The sequence below is a fragment of the Thermobia domestica genome, chromosome 1 (assembly GCF_964235325.1).
Source record: "Thermobia domestica chromosome 1, izTheDome1.hap1.1, whole genome shotgun sequence".
Taxonomy (NCBI): domain Eukaryota; kingdom Metazoa; phylum Arthropoda; class Insecta; order Zygentoma; family Lepismatidae; genus Thermobia; species Thermobia domestica.
Window position 1 is genome coordinate 109,880,031 of NC_137454.1, and position 17,864 is coordinate 109,897,894.

The window sequence follows — 17,864 nt, forward strand, 5'->3', positions numbered from 1 at the left end:
TCGTTGTTTACAAAGATAAATGAATGATTACAATTTAGTCACCCCAAGTAATGGGTAATGAGTAATTAGTAACGTCAACTATTAATGGGGTTTAAATAGAGATCTCTACAGTTACATAGCTCGTAGAGATTTGGTTACATAAGGATTCGAGATATCAACAAGGGTTGAATTACTATTATTGACTACCATTGATTTGTTAATTTATTATAATGAATTTCCAATATTTAAGTTCATGTAGATTCAAGGGGAACTACCGTCAAACTGTTGATATTGTGATCTTGAATTTTAATTTACTATACGTTATATTATTTTAAGCGTGACAAACAACGAATAATAGTTCAATATTGAGCTTACTCGTAGAAATTGCCTTGAGTCTACATGCCATAAATTTAAAATTTTATTGGAACCCTGTTTCGTCTTAGTAATCTTCCAAAATAATGAATAATCCTCTCTTTCCTTTCTCCTTTTTTTTTGCGTTTTTAAAAAAGTTTACAGGTGTATTCAAAGGAGCGAGGAAGGAAAAGGATCCTTTGTTGTTTTTCGGGAACTTCGGAGAATCGAACCAATACTTAGATTTGGGACCTTCACTCTTAGTGGTTTTTACTTCAGCCTGGTCATGGGCGAGTTTTATTAGGTATACCGAATTGAGCCAATTAAAGAAGTTTAATCATTCACATATCATTAATTTCTTGCCGGCATCAAAGTATATTGGCATAGGCGGTTATTTGCAATCTTAGATTTAGGAGGAGCAGGGGCAATAGTGGTTTTTGTAACCTTTCGATTAAGTAGCAATCGTCTCCCCTTTCTCCTATTATTTACTTTAAGTAGCCAATGGAGCGAGGAGAGAGGATTTTAGTTTGTCGATCTGTGACGAGGGGGAATCGAACCTCAGAGTACTTGCATTCAGGAACTAAATCGTATCCCTAATATAATTTGGAATCAACATGGAATCAATCTGGAATCAAGGTTACTAGGGGGCTATTTCACTAACATCACGACAATTGAACAGATACATAGAATAAAAAAAATATAATTTCATGCATAGACGAGTTACATCAAAGGAATTATTAGATAACAAGTATTATGAGCTACGCCGTGGACAACCACAATACTTGATAGGGGTTTCCTGTTTACGCATTAAAATGCTATTACAGGAACTTCTGTGAATGCAACGAAGAAAGTTGCTGCAATATTTCCATCTGTAAGTATGAGTTTTAAACCAAGATAGGGTATTACATAATTCTACAATTATATTCTTCAAGCTGTTTATGTGCGATATCGATATACTAGTGAAAATATGTGGGGTTGGAACGTTTTAATTCTTACTAATGTTAGCAAGCGAACCCATAACGCCTAATATGGGTTGAAAATATGTTTTCTGTTATTCGATTGGTGGCTGAAATTTATTAGTGGAAATCCGTTCGGGCGTTGTCCGGAAACGTTGATTCGTATCGAAGTGTAATATTGTTCTTCAATATTCGATATTAAGGATTCAGAAGGTATGCCACGTAGTTGGTGTACAGTGTACAGTGTATTTAGTGCAATTTAGTGCAGTTATTTAGTGAAGTGAACGATGAAGTGTAAAAAAAATGTTGTAGAATTAGTATAAAAACGAAAGTATTAAAGTAAGAACAAGAAAAGGAAAATTTCGTTAACCAGGTAAGTAAATAGGCATTTTCGAGTGTCTCTTTCTTAGTCCTACCAAACATCATATAGACTACCACTAATAATACATTAGTGATACTGCAGGTGCTCCAGGAATACTATTTTCGAAGGGTGAACTATCCTTGTAAAGATCACAGTCATCCATTTGTCCGTCCAATAGCTATTCCAAATGTCTGAAGATTTAACCATTTTTTTTGAAGTATCCCCTTCTAGTGCTGGCCGTTAATTTTGAACGAGGCGCTTCTCGAGCCGTAGTCAAGAGTTACTCATGAAAAGACAGTTGAAAATATATTAATTCATAATCTTATAAGCTCTAAATAACAACTAAATAAACTCTAATTAAGAAATCCAAATCATTAATACATAACAATAATATTAATCACCATTAACGAATTTTAATACATTAATACTTAATGATGACTTCTGTAACAGCACAACACAATTAATAGAATGGATATATAGTAAGGAAGGATAAATAATTTATTCTATATTCTTATATTGTTATTTTATATTCTTGTTCACCCCTTGTTTTTTTTTGTTTTTTTTATGAGTATGAAAACGTTGGTAGTATAATCTAAAGTGCATGCGTAACCGCATAATAATGCATTTGTCTGTTCATTCATATGTGTGTCCTTGTTCTGCTGATAGCGAGTCGTTGGAATTTTGTGATGATAAAGTCTTCCGGGCTTCCAACTTTACGTAATGATAAGATTAAGTAATAGTGAAGTTAAAGAGTATAAAATGTTTGCATGCAAATGTTTGCATAGACTTTCTCTCTCTTTTTTTTATATCTTTCTCTTAAGATAGTAAATAGAAAAAAGGAATCCACACAATTGATATTAGGCAAACCCCTGTTCATATGATTAATTATTTATGGTGTTATTTGTATATTTTACCTAATCAAGAGTCTACCTGTATCTTTTAATAATAGAATTTGTATTAAGAGCTAATAGGGGTCTGTCGTCGGCTAGAAATGAGAATACATTTTAAATAACTTGATTGTACTTACAACTTGTGGCAAAACAAGCTTTTATCTGTATAGAAAGGAACTAGATTATTACAAAATTACTTTATTTTCCGATGTTAAATACAATGTTGTACCATATAAATTAGTGGGATAAAATTTATTAGATAATGAAAATAATATTAGATAATGAAAATTTATTAGATAATGAATTTCTTGAATTACGTCCCATGATTATGCCTGTTAGGCTAATGGAGACGGTGGCGATGAGTAATGAATGAAAATGATGAAATGAAGGGCGTGGGAAGAAACGGGAAAATCTCGAGAAAACACACGGTGTTGTCCACCATAATTATTAAGATAAGAACACTAATGAGTAAGAACTTAGAATATAAGGTTAGAATGCACGTTGAAGAGGAAAGAGGCACTCATCAACATTCAATGACATTTAAGAGGACACACTCACTGGCCGCTCAAAATACTTCCTGAACAATTTAGGACAATTTACGCCAATTATTCGGGGACGCCTGTTGCAGAAAGTTAAACTATACCATAGATGTTTGCATGATGTAACGCCCTGCCTGGTGTGTGGATGGACCCTGACAGTCTGCAATGGGGTTGATGGTACTATGTTGATTACTAGTAACTTCCGTTAGGTTCAACCCTGACTCTAGCGTGATATTAATTAAACTCCGTTAGGCAGGGGTGTCCCTGGGGGAATGTTGTTAATTCGCCTCGCATGCTCTCAGCAAGTGGATGTGAGAGGACTGAAGAAATTCACCAATTAACACCTACACATTGGAACAAGACTTGAATGCATGGAGTCTGGAGTATATGTAGAATTAGTAATTAGAGGGAATGTAGCATGAGTAATGGCATGTAATGCATGTAGTGTCATAAGTAGTGTTGACATAACTTGCTTGATTTCCTTTTCACTTTTCTTATTATCACAATATAGTTTATTATCAGTTATATAACAGATGCAACGCAAAGGTTTTATGCATGTTTCATGTGCAAGGTTATGTTGAGTGTTTTTGTTTTATTTTAGTTTAGTTTTTTTTTTCATAAGTAGTAGTGCACTCAGGGGAGATATATTTATATGTGTACTAACTGTATCCATAAGTAATATACAATTGGGATATATGAGTAATATACTAATTAATAAGTTAGCCTATAAGTTACTGAACTTATATAAAATATGGGAACGAAGTCAACACTCTATATGTATATTACTAATTAGGAATGATAATGACTCGGTCTTTGCTTAAAATCATCATAAGCTAATAACATCTTGTGCAAATATATATATATATATATATCGACAATGTGCAAAATATATATATAGTAATCTAACAATTTAACTAAATAACTATTATATATACATATGCAAATAAATCTAGCAATTATATAACGTTACTTCTACACTTCTAAGGATAAAAGAACAGTAAATCAATATTAATCAATAATACAAAGATAATCAACATTAGCCTGAAACATAACTTGCGCAACACATATAATTATGTACTAATAATATCACCATAACTACATTATCATCTGTAATCAAAGCTCATCTGTAATCAAAGCAATATAACGTTCATAATAGTACATTAATAAGGAGTAGTAAGGCGCGTAACTCAATAACGCATATTCAGATAGTCAGCACAGGTAAGAGTCAAGCTGTCTAGGAAGTGGAAATCACTCTTAGGACTGACGCTTCATCCAATCTAAAGCGGTCAGAGTAAGAGCACTCGTACGCAGAAAGCCTTCTTGGGAGAGGCTACTGTGGAGCACATATTCCTTATTAGCCAATGGAACAATAATATTTTTTTTAGCTAATTTAATGGTGACAATTAGATAACCATTTAAAGGTCATGATTAAAGACAAGCGTCTAAACAGAGTTCGAAATGGAGCAGTGGGCGAACAAGGATCAGCCTCCATTTTGTAACACAATATCAAAGGCAATTCCGTGCTCACTCGAAGGCTTTCTAAATTCTTTAAATTTTCAGATTTGATTAAATAACTTTAGAATTCATTTAATGTTATAATTTTTCTTGCAGTATAATTTGCTATTTGGTGTAAGTAAGGTGGAAAGCAGTTCCTTTACTGCTGAAATAGAGATCCCATCAGAATAGGACCAATCCAAACCATGAGTATAAATGGTCTGAAAGTGAATACGTTTTCATAATATGCACCCTTGAGAAAATAAAAGGTATTTATAGTGACTACTGCCTTGTAATTAGCAATGATGAATGAATTATGGCTATTAATGGATGTTAATTAATTATTAATCTTATTATTGTTTCCAGATTATAGAATGCTCATGACTATTCATTTGTTTTAATGTACGGTACAATTTAGTTACCATTTTATTATTATTATTATTATTATTATTATTATTATTATTATTATTATTATTATTATTATTATTATTATTATTATTATTATTATTATTGCATGAAAACTTTTTGAGTAAGGCTGCCGCCATTCAACTTGACCTAATTCCAATAGTAGAGGATTCATCTCAATTAGTGATTTTTATGTTTTAGAACCTTCTTCTTTTTAAAGTAACGCACTTCATTGCATACAAATTATAGATAAAGGTTGTTGTGCTGAGAGTGTGTGCTGATAACAGTTGAGTAAGGAAGTAGATAATTTACTTCCGGAAGACAGAAACTACTCAAGAAAACACTATTACATAATAGCAGATAATACAGTTATGAAGTAAGATCGTTGAGAAAGGAATAATGTTTGATTTAACAATATGAAGTATATAACAATATATTTTTTTTATTTGTTTTTAACAAGTATGAAATATATTACAAAACATATACTTGCTTAGAGAAAGAGACCTTTAAAAAAAAAGTACAGAATGTTGCTGGATCAGGCCGGAAATAAACCGGAAATAAAAAAATAAAGGGGAAGAAGGCGTCCTTGCTTCGTAACAGAGTACTATACCTACATTCATGCCAATCCAAAAAATAAAGAGGGAGGGGTATACAGGTATTTCGGGGCTACCTATAGTGCTCAAACAAACGGTGAATTGTGAATTGTCATCCATCTGCAGTATCTGTAATACAATGATGTATGTAACTATAATACCTTTCTATAGAATATACTATAATGTTCATTGCATTAATACAAACAAAGCAAGACGTAATTACTTACGACCGATGACAATTTATAGAGGCATTATCTGTAAAAGGAAGCAAAACATGATTATACAAAATTAAAATTATTGTTGCTCGTGTTCTTTTCTTGTCTGTTTCTGTTTTCAAATGACAATTTCATCGTTCTCACTGCTTCATTATCTAATGCTTTAGAGTAAAATAATACTAATAGAATTATGGAAATATACACCTCTCTGCTATACGAGGACGAAGCATACAGTGATTCATGATTGGTTATCTTACGATATAAGGGAATATAAATTATTATATCAGTCCCTTCTATATATTTTTATTTCCTTAGCTATCTCTTCTAGCTACTAACTACCTGCGCAGGAATTTGGACAGTAAAAGAAACGAAAATAACATTAAAAGAAATACAATGAATGAGATAGAAGAAAAAATACTAATGCTCGCTTATTTTGAGTTTTATCTATAGATATTACATTTTGAGAGTTCTATCCTTATTGTTAATCTATCACGGCTGGCCTCTATTATTATAATGACCTCTTATACCACGGCCTCTATTATTATAGAATCATTGTCCTCCATGATTTATCAGTACACTCTGTCGATTGATTTTAATTTGGGTTGACTGTATTTCACCTTATTGAGTTCCATGGGAACACCAGAAAGGACACGTAAACCTGCTTGAACCTTAGCAATTCATACAATTAAGTAGTTTCTCAGCTTCATTTACACACGACCTGGCTCACGAGTAAAATAACTTCCAATACACGGGGTTCAAACCATTTTTAATGTGTACTCATAATTAACTCTAGTTTGTTACATGCTCTTAGAACTGCATACTTAATTCGAAAACGTTCATAGGGTGTTTTATTCCGTCTTGCAAATAAGGCAATGGTTCACCAAACTTAGCGGAGGCTGCGAAGGCAAAAGCCTATCTGGACCTATAAAATACGAAGGCGTATCCTATTTTTAATTCTTATTCTCTCTCATTAATGCGATTTTCAATCCTTCTAACGGAAGTATTACTTTTAACAAATAAATAATTTGTATTTTCCATTTCTCTCTTTTCTTTTCACTTGGTGTTTTTTTTTTGTTTTGTCTGTCTGTCTTTGGTCTGCTGTCAACACCAGGAATATAATACCTACGCAAGGAATCAAGGTGTTTCCTCAGTTGTATATATTTATATATTTTCTTCTTATTCTCTTTTCTCTCTTTTTTTTTTTTGTAGCAGGGTTTCCGACCATATATGGATTTAAAACCATTTTGTACTTCTCTAAACTACTCTTTTCTCTATTTATTCCTTCTATACATATAAATATTTCATTGGGTACCCATTTACTTACTTCATTATTTATTTAAGTATTAATATAACATTTCTTTCAGAAAGCCTGCATCAACATTGAATTTCACGTTAGAAGTTCCTACGCCTATCGCGATAACTTAACTTTTTTTTTAACTATGAAATGATCGAACAATTCGATCAGGTTGAAACTAGAGAACTTGGACAATATAACTTCGTTCGTTCAACATTAACTTTCTTAATGATGTACGTTGCATACATTTAGGAAATAACCCCGGCTTAGTTACCAAATTTGTAATGAAGTCTAATGATTTTTTTTACGTATGTGCTTTCCTACGCTTATCAATTTTGGCTTTTTGTTTTTACTGTTGACTAGTTAAGGCCTTTGTGCTAATTTTCTTTATACGATCAAGATTCTTTTTCACGAGTTTCCCATACAGGGTTCGACATGGAGTCTCGAGTTCGAGTCCTAATTCAGACTTTCTACCAAACACCAATTCAAAAGGAGAACAAGGATGGTGTTTGTGTTTTATAGTATTATAAGAGTAACAAGCAGTTCTAACAAATAGAGACCAATCTTTCTGGGAAGTTGACATATATTTCTTCAAATAGTTAACCAAAGCTTGATCATATTTCTCCATTCGTGAATTTATTCTATGATGGTAATTAATATTAAACTTTTGATGTATACCGAGTACAGTCATAATTTCGCTAGTTACTTGTGTGTGGAATTTAGAACCAAGGTCTGACAATATATGGCGGGGTGGACCAAAATAACAAATAATATCCTCCAATAAAAACTTTGCAACATTCTTGGCTGTTATTGTTCTTAATGGTCGTGCCACTACATAGTTTGAAAACATATCGACAGCGTTGATGACATACTTATAACCATTAGAGGGGGGCAGTGGGCCAAATACTTCCAAAGTTAAGGTATGGAAAGGAGCTAGTGGTTTAATTGGTTCATGCAACCCTAATGGTGTAGTGGTTGAGTCTTTACGTTCTTGACATTCGCGACATGTCTTAATATACTGTTTGATATCGAATCCCATTCGAGGCCAATAAAATCGCTCATTGACACGAGAAAACACTTTGCTCTCTCCAAGATGTCCGCCTTCTAGACATGATGTATGTGTAGCATATAGCACCTCAGGAACCAGACTTCGAGGAACACATTGTTTTAAATCATTATTAAACTTACGATATAACACCTCATCTACTAATACATACGGACGAGCCTCATTATTAGTAGGATCAGACCTTACTAAATCACGAATTCTACCAAAATATTCGTCTTCTTTCTGTGCCTTGATTACATCAGTCGCGTCAATTTTCATCATGTTTATACACAGCCCTTCGTCGCGATTGGCGTTTTCTTTCACACTTAGGGTGTGCGTCGGATATCTGGACATGCAGTCCGAATGTCGATTAGAGGGGTTACCTCTTATCGCTTTAATCGAGAAGTTATAAGATTGCAACCTGATTAACCAAAGAAGATATTTGCCTTTTAGATTTTTCATGTTCCTTAAATAGCAAATACAACAACTATCAGTAAATGCAGTGAAGTGAGGCACTCTTATTAGATATTCATGGAAGTGTAACACGGCTTATACCAAAGCCATGGTCTCTTTTTCTGGGATCGTTAAGGACTTAGCTTCATGGTCTGAGATTTTTCTGCTATAATAAGCAATCGGTTTCTTTTCTCCACTTTTGATTTGCATTAATACGGCGCCAATTCCGTATTCACAAGCATCTACATACAATTCGGTAGCATCGGCTTCAGGATCAAAGATGGCTAATACTGGGGCAGTAACGAGCTTCTCCTTTAAGATATTAAAGGCTTGGCGTTCTTTATCTCCAAATTGAAAGATTACATCAGGCTTAGTCAAATCTATTAAGGGCTTCGCGATAACTGAAAAGTTTTTAATAAATCTTCGATTATAACTAGCCAATCCAACGAAACTGCGTACATCACGAACTGTTTTTGGTTCGGGAAAGTTAGTGATAGCCTCGACTCGTTTAGGATCTATCTTAACCCCTTCGCGTCCTACGACGAATCCTAAGATTGGTAGTTCAGCATACATAAAGTGAGATTTTGAGGGATTTAATTTTAGATTGGCTTCTCGCAAACGAGTGAATACTTTCCGAAGTCTATCTAACTTTTCGTCTATAGATTTTCCAAAAACAATCAAGTCATCCACGAAGCATGCCATAATATTGAATTTTAACCCTGCAAACACTTTGTCGATCATTCTTTGAAATGCTACGGAGGAAGTGGAGAGACCTTTTGGGAGCATATTAAAATTAAACAAACCGGCACTACAAATGAATGCAGTTTTCAATTTATCCTCTTCCTTTAAGGGAATTTGTAGAAAACCAGATCTGAGGTCTATTGAACTTATGAATTGAATATTTGTGAATAAGTCTATTAGGTTGTTGAGTGATGGAAGAGCGTAACTGTCAGGAGATATGACGGAGTTCAATTTTCTATAGTCCACTATGAGTTTCTTAGAATTATCTCTCTTCTTAACTAAAATAACTGGTGATGCGTATGAAGACCGACAACTAGAGATGATGTTTTGTTTAAGCAAATTGTCAATCTCTTCTTTCATGGCTCTTTTTGTTTCTAATGTCTCTCTGTAGGGTGGTGAAGATACAGGAATGTTTGAAATTAATTCTATGCTATGCGCATATTCGTGTGTTACAGTTATATCATTTATTGTCCACGCAATAATATCTTGAAATTCATTCAATAGATCTACTACCCTTTTTCGATCTTCAGACGAAAGGTCAGGGGAAATGTCAATTTCTTTGCCAACATCGTGTTGTAATTTAGATTTCGAATTTTCGAATTTCTCAGCGGAGAGTGGGCTGGCTTTAACCGTGTTCACTCTTATCTCTGGTGTAGAAGCACATTTCTCCAAATGTCCTATGATTTGAGCATCTGGAATAGTCACGTCCCGCTTACTCAAATTAAACACAGGCAGTTTAGCATACCCATTTTCTTCTACATACATTGTAGGTGGTATTAAACATGAGTAAGTTCGATGCAAAACATCATTCGGTCAACATAATGATCTCCAGTTATAGGATAACTTGGTTTAATTTGCACTAAACCAACTTTCCCAGCAGGAATTTGCATGCGCTCGGCAGTTGTGATCAAGTTACGAGATGTTTGCTGCTCAATACAGTTGATTTTCAATATAGGACATTCGTCCTCAGGTTGGGAATCACAATGTGCGTCTTCAGAAAGGGAGATTGAATCATGAAGTTCTAAACTACTTTGAGACACGTCATGGTTCGTAGGTGATACTGATGTTGAGCTAACGTTTCTATTCTTCCTAGAGTTACCATTTTTGCTGTAAAACTGAACATGTGACAGATTTAATACTGTTTGTTCCTTGCGGCTTGGCAAATACTGAACATAAAACTTCATGTTAGGATGTCTTTGATTGCCATTAATAGTTATAGACTGTAACCCTATACCGTACGTGTAACGCTGAATGAAATCTATTCCTAGAACCATTTTCTCGTCTAATTGAGACTGTTTAACTAATGCCACATTTAACCATAAACGACGCGATCTTCGACCATAAGTTCCAACTTGGAAACTTAACCGAACCACTGGGAGTGGTTCAGTTAACTTATCCCCTTATGTGCGCAAACGAATAGTGGCGCGCATTCGCTTAGCAATTGGAAAATTTTGAGGGATCATTTCTTCAGCCAAAACAGAGATTTGCGAACCACTGTCTAATAATGCATCTACTTTTTTATTAAAAATTCGAATTGGTATCGTGGGCAATCTGTGATCACACAATTTCGTTCGAGCTCTTTTCACTTCAATTGGCCTACCATCTCTCCCGATTTCATGCTTATACGTCCACATTCTTTTGACAAACGAATTGTTTCTAACACCCCTATAAGGTTTTACATGATGTGGTCTTTTAAATTCTCTACCTTTTCTATTCATTTCCTGATGACATTCAGTATAAATGTCAGCTAAGTACAATAAACGTAACACATGAATAACTTGATCTATTGTCGATACTTCCTTTAATACTAAGGCCTGGACATAATTTGAAGGCAACGCTTTATACAATAGGCGTAACAATTCTCTCTCTCCCATTTCAGGTCTTACGAACTTCCAGTCTCGTATTAAAGTATACGCGAAGTTATCAGGAGGGAAACGAGGAGGGAGTCGTTTTCTCTTTAACTTTTGTTCAAGCTGACCTTTATATAAATCGTCAGGAAATGATCGAGAAATCATTTGCTTTAATTCTCGAAACTGCAACTGTTGGATGGCATCCTTATGACATAGGAACCAATCAAGGGCCGAATTTTCGAGACAGGCCGCTAGATATATACATTGCTCCTGGTCGAGCCAATCGAGGGCACGAGATATAGTCTGATATTCATCAAGGAATCTTGTAACAGATTCTTTAGGGCTTCCTTTAAATTTCGGCAATTTCAATACCGGGACACTGGCTACTCGATCTTCTGTTTCTTCCCGTGCACTTGATTCATCAGGATCTTGTCTATTTTCTATTTGGGGTCCTTTCGGAGGGAGTAAATTAACATTTATTGCCTTATTCTCGTCCAAGGGTAATGAATCCTCTGAGGGAGTCTTCACTTCGTGATTATCTAAAATTTCTTGCCTAATATTATTATATAACAAGTGCGTTATCGGCAGTGGGGGAATATGTCACTTGAGGAGGGTGAGAAGCAATTTGCGGATATTTAAGAAAACTTAGATTTTCAATACAAGGTTCTTCATTTATACACCCTTTAAGTTCTTCGCCTGAGTCATATGAGAAAGGACTCGGTGTTAGTACGTCACGTGCAGTCATTTCCTGGTAGAGCTCCTTCTTTGCCAATTGTTTGATTTCGTCTTCTGAATCATATTTACTTGATTCAGGTGGTGAACTTTCTGGGAGTTTACTTTTCAAGGGTTCGCCCACATGAGGTGGTATGTCAAATGGAAAATAAACTTCATCCTTGACCGTTTCTGAAGCAACTACTTGCTTCTGTTCTTCTTTCTTTAAAGGTGTTGACGCTAATTTAGGGTCAAACTCAAAATCACTCATCATAATGCCAGGAGACTCTTCGGATGAACTATCTGCACCGTCATTAGAAGGGTCAGTAAGTTGTTCTGGCTTAAGGAAAATTGTGCGTTTCGCGACCACTGGTTTATACTGTGTACTGTCCAAAGGAGTCAAGGATGGCATTTTATTACAAGTTTCTTCAAACTTAGCTAAATTTTCCTTATAACGTTGCGTTTTCGTTATCGGTTGCCTATCCACAGGATCTCGTAAACTATACTGCTGTGGATGATTTATCCGCGGTTCAAGAGAAGTAGGCGAACTAGCTACTGGCAAACTAGCCTGCTGCACTGGCAAATTGGTTGCTTCTTTTGCCATGGGACATAACTCGGAACGCAAAGTCTTTGTGAGCGCAGTTTTCTGAGCAAGAGATTTCCTACAATATTTGCAATTTGCCTCACCCGATTTTGTAATATACCAAGCATGAAACTTCGGCGGAGATTTCTTAGGTTTGAAAAAGGGTAACCAATGGGAAGACATTTCGAATTACTGTTTTCACTATTTTTTTTACTCAAATCAAAAAAATAATGGGGGGGGTTTATTTCACTATGAGCAATATAATCAGATCATTAATTTCCATTAGAATCCAAAATAACACAATTGCAGTAAAGCGACAATTTACATAATTCACTTAAATTAACATGCACTATGAACATATTATCAAAACCGAAACATAAGACACAAAATAGAAAAGGAAAGATGTCATAGCAGCACCTCAAAATTTTTCGTCCCGAAAAATGAAAAAAAAAAAGAAGAAAAGCTTTGGACGAGCCCCCATTTGTGACGATGTGCAGACTCTTTTTAATTATTTAGCTCGTTTTATTCCACCATAATGTAGAGCTCACGCTAATTCTGTAGCGGATGTCACAAAGAAATATACTTAAATTACGTCATTATTTTCATGGGAAAAGGTGGTTTTAATCTAGGGGAATGACAACATTATTTATAAAAAGTAAGTTTATTACATAACTAAATTGGTAATATATAACATTTGATTTAGTGATTCAACAAAAGTAATGGCATGTCTGATAGTTCATTTGATAGATTGATACCTTAACTTATATATATATTGATTGACAGGCTAGAGATTGAAATATTTAAGTTAGAAGAAACGGAAGATGAAATACAAGTATGTGACAACAGTTCGTAATCTTGAAAGTTTTATGGTAGGTACACAATTCATTTTGAAGTACCGCATGACATCTCTAAACTTGAATTTTATGATGCAACAAGGGATTATACATACCTTATGGTAGTATTCTTGTAACTCTTAGAAACTTTGACGATGATTCTGTCTGGTCACAACCGACGTCTCGAACCTCTGCACCGGAACTTCTGCACTTCTCAATCAACCGTTTGAGACCTTGAGGTTCTTATATATTATTCTCGAGGGTCACACCCAAGCCTCACATCCGTCAGTACATCTGTTTTATCATCTCCACAAATATGGAAACTTATTGCTCTTTTGCATTTTGATTGGCTCTTAGAGACTGCCGCACCCAAAATACGTGGCGTGACACACATGTACATACGTGTACTGTCACAGACGGAAGAATTCAATAGCGTGATCTCTAGACTTATCTACAGATTCATATCTATATAACCAATTTCAACATATTAATGCGGTGTCACGTTGCCAAAATCATGATTATGTATCCTGTAGGATGACTATGAGTAACCTTCGACATGTAAACTTCCTACAAAATTGCGCAGCAAAAGCAACATTAGTCACTTTCAGAAAGTTTTACGTATTTCCTGTTTCTGTTGCTAGGTTGTAGCAAGTCAAGAGAGAAAAATGTCTTTTAAAATGCATCTGAATCAAAATTATCTTTTTCAATTCCTTCAATAAAGAGCAATGTAACCATATTTTTGAACTCAGCGTCACAGTATGCTGTGGATGTTACAGTTTACTGCCCAAATCATAAATGAACTACAAAACCATAACAAATAGAGAAGAGACCTGCTTTGATATAACAGTTGAGTGATAGTAAATGAACAAATCAATGACATAGCCATGACTTTCTCCTGTATTGAAGATATTTGATTTATTCAATTCCAGTAGGTCATCAATTTTAATCGCTTGATCTTCATGTTCATCCCCCAGTAGAAGGCAGAAATGGACACTTCACTCATTTCTCCTTCATAAGTGCCGCCCTCACCCTCCTTTTGGTAGGTGAGTGTGAGGTTGAATGAGGGTGAGTGCGAGGGAGTCCATTGAGGGTGAGTGTGGCTGAGTATGAGTGTGAGGGATTCGATTGATTGTATGTGTTCGCTAAGGATGTAAGTGAGGGAGTCGATTAAGAGTGAGTGTGAGGAATGGTTAGACAAAACGCCCATTATCAGAATGAATTCCTGAAACATGTTTGTTTCAAAGTTATTTGTTTGGAAAATGGTTGAAATATAGCAATTTCATGCGAACTTGAAATAGAGTAGCAACCTGTTTGGCACGATGTAAAGTAATTTGGTCGTAACACATCAGCTGGCTTAGTGTACGAATAGACGGGGAAGGTGAAAGGTACATCCTCTGTGACAAAACTTTATACTTCCCTTCAAGAACATTTTATATTTTCCTCTCTTGTTTCTTTTTCGACTTATTTTATACATAGAAAATAGAACAACTTATTTCCAAACAAAACATAGCACTTTTACCTGACTTAAAACAGGTTATAAACGTTTTTGTAGTCATCAGAATCACACACTTTGTTTCGTAGAATAGTCATTCATGCGGAAGACATCCGTTTTGTCAGGAGAGAACTATAGAAACTCAAAAGGGGTGGAAATATCCCGAAATATTGAAGTCTGCAATTCTTCGAAAAGCATTCCTTGTAAGACATGAGTCAATGTCCCAGTCCTTATAACATTTGTTGTAACGGAAATTTAATGGTTTCGTTTATTAGCTTCTATATCCCTGTTATGGAGTATAAATATTTCATTTAGAGCGGTGAACGTAAAGTATTTTAAGTGTAAATCATAAGTTTGAGATTTGCTTGCCCGTTTTAATGTTCCGTGTACATCAGTTTTTGCCACTCCTGTTCAGAAATAAAAGTAATGATTAGTTACCAATTAAAATTACTGTTACTTACTTTCTTAACCTCATCATCATTAGTCTAGTGGTTAGTGTGTGCACCAGTAGTTCAAAGGGTATCGGGTTCAATTTTGGGTGAGCGAACACATGGACTTAATTTTGTTCATTATTCATTTGACATTGTTTATTTGTCATTGTTCATCTGTTTCAGTCGCCCGTCTCCTTTAGCCTAAAGGACATAGGTATGGAACGTTAAACTAACCAACTTCATATTGTATTTAAGGAGCTTGGATTAACAAATACGGAACATGCAGGGAGCACGTAAGATTGAAAAACTAGCCCAAATTAATTTCGAATATCTATATGTTAATGGTAAGAGATTCAGTTTGGAGGAACTAGAAAAGAACTGGGCTAATCCCCCTCAACCCTCTAAGATACGTTCTATAGCAACTGAATTACGGTGTTGCCTGATGAAATAACAGCTCATCAAATAAAATGAGGCATTTGTGACTTTATAGTATTATTTTCAAACGACAATAAATATCTTGAAAATTTTGATCTCCATAGTCTTGTTAATTTTAACCTGAAGTTACCAAATCGAGGTTACATGTAGTTAATAATACTCTTATTTTTCTATTGTGTCACATTTGGACTCTGTTAGGTTAATTGATCCATTAATCAATGGGCTTTTGTGTCTCTTTCTAGAACTCTGTTTAAGTAAGAGAGTACTATAAGTGCAATACGAAAAAAAACTACAGAAGTTTTAATTTGAGGTAAATATATTTACATCATGGTAATCGTTATTGTGTACGGAGAATTATAATAGAAGCAACTTAATAATTTTTTCATTCAATTCGACGACAGTTACGATCTTATCTCTTCAAAATATATAACAATAACCAAATGAGGTATTAAGTTTTGTAAAGGATACATTTTGGAAACTTTCCTACTACTACTTAGAGGATAATAGATGGTTATTTGGAGTTTAGCGTCTCTTTCATGATCAAAATAATATAATACATGGATGCATAACTCAACGCGGGAGCTGAACCATATGAGTTTCAATTCAGAATCAGACTCTGGTCTCTCGCGCTCTAGAGTAAAATAGTATAATACTGATTATACTTAAAATGTTCATTTCCACTACTTCATTTTAAATGCGCAATTCATGATTTTTTTTATTACCCGACTTTCAAAAGAAGAAGCTTGGATAAAGGATTATTCAAAGAACTATTCTCAGTTTTCAGGATAGTTTAGGTGTACGCAGTACAATAATCGATGCAATACTCCAATATTTCAACATACATATTAAGTCTTATATTAAACTATTTTTTTGAATGCCTATCAGTTTTTTTTCTCACTCAAGAAACTGAGTAACGCAGGTACTTATTTACCGCGTTGGCTTTGCACGTAGCAAGTGAAACATGCTCTCTTTTTTAACATGTTTTGATTTCAATAAGGTTCCACACTCAATGTGATAAGCGGGCTATTCTTATGTGGGAAAAGCAATGACATATTATCATGATAGGGAAATCATAGTAAGATCGCGGATAGATATAAATATTTTCAAATTTATTTCCTTGAATGGTTTCAGATTCGATATTTGCAGTTTATCTCAACAGTGTCCTAACTCATGTATAATTAGTGTTCTTCTTTTGTCGTCTCATCTCCTGATTTTATGTTGCGTGATTGCGCAATGTAACATATTTCAATGTGTTTATATTATGCCTATTTGAAGGATACGTTAACGAAGATAACTTACTTTTATCTGTTGATGCTGGGAAAAGTAGAAATAACAGTAATGCAATAGGTAGCGATCATAAGGTTTCGCAAAGCATTACTTACATGAATTTATATTACAAAAAATGACTTACCTTAGTATTTCGAAACATACGAACATTTTCTGCAAAAATACTTTGTTTTATTTCTTGGTACCGTAAATATATATTTCTTCTGAAGACAACACTATTGCACTGACAGGATTCTACGCACTATTCGTTCCGTGTCCTATATACCATTCCCAAAGATTATCGATTATACGTCAACTAAAAGCAGTTAATAGAAAAAGAAGTAATTGACTTCGGGAAAATACAAACGTAAAGCATACGAAGGCACGAGATATTTATCTAGGTACGAAATATTCCTCTTTCCGTATAATGTACTTTTCATGTATATATTTCTTGAACTAACAATAAACCATTTGCATTAATGGATGATATGAATTCTAAAATATATAATATACTGGCAAGTAAAAAGAAGATAAAATATCAGCTATTCAAAGTGATTCAAAATATCAACAACGGCAGCTACCTAGAAAAAAATCAACTTTTAGTGTATCTCCTTTCCCGAATACTTCCTAGATAATGACGTCTGACAGGAACCTTAAATGGGTACTAGGGTTTCATTGATAAACTCTTCCAATATTCTCAGCAAAACAAATATAACCTCCTAACCGAGTCACCATCTCTATATTACATAGAACAGTGGTTCCCAACATTATTTAAGCTTGAGCGTTCCATCATAAACATTGAGTACTTGACGCACCTTATGGTTCCGCGTTGACTCACTGGTAGAGTGTTCACCTCTGATGTGTGTGTGTTTTTTTTTTGGTTCAATCCCATATTGCCAAAGTGAGCTTTGTACCAAAACATTTCAGAGTTGTGGACAAACATCGTG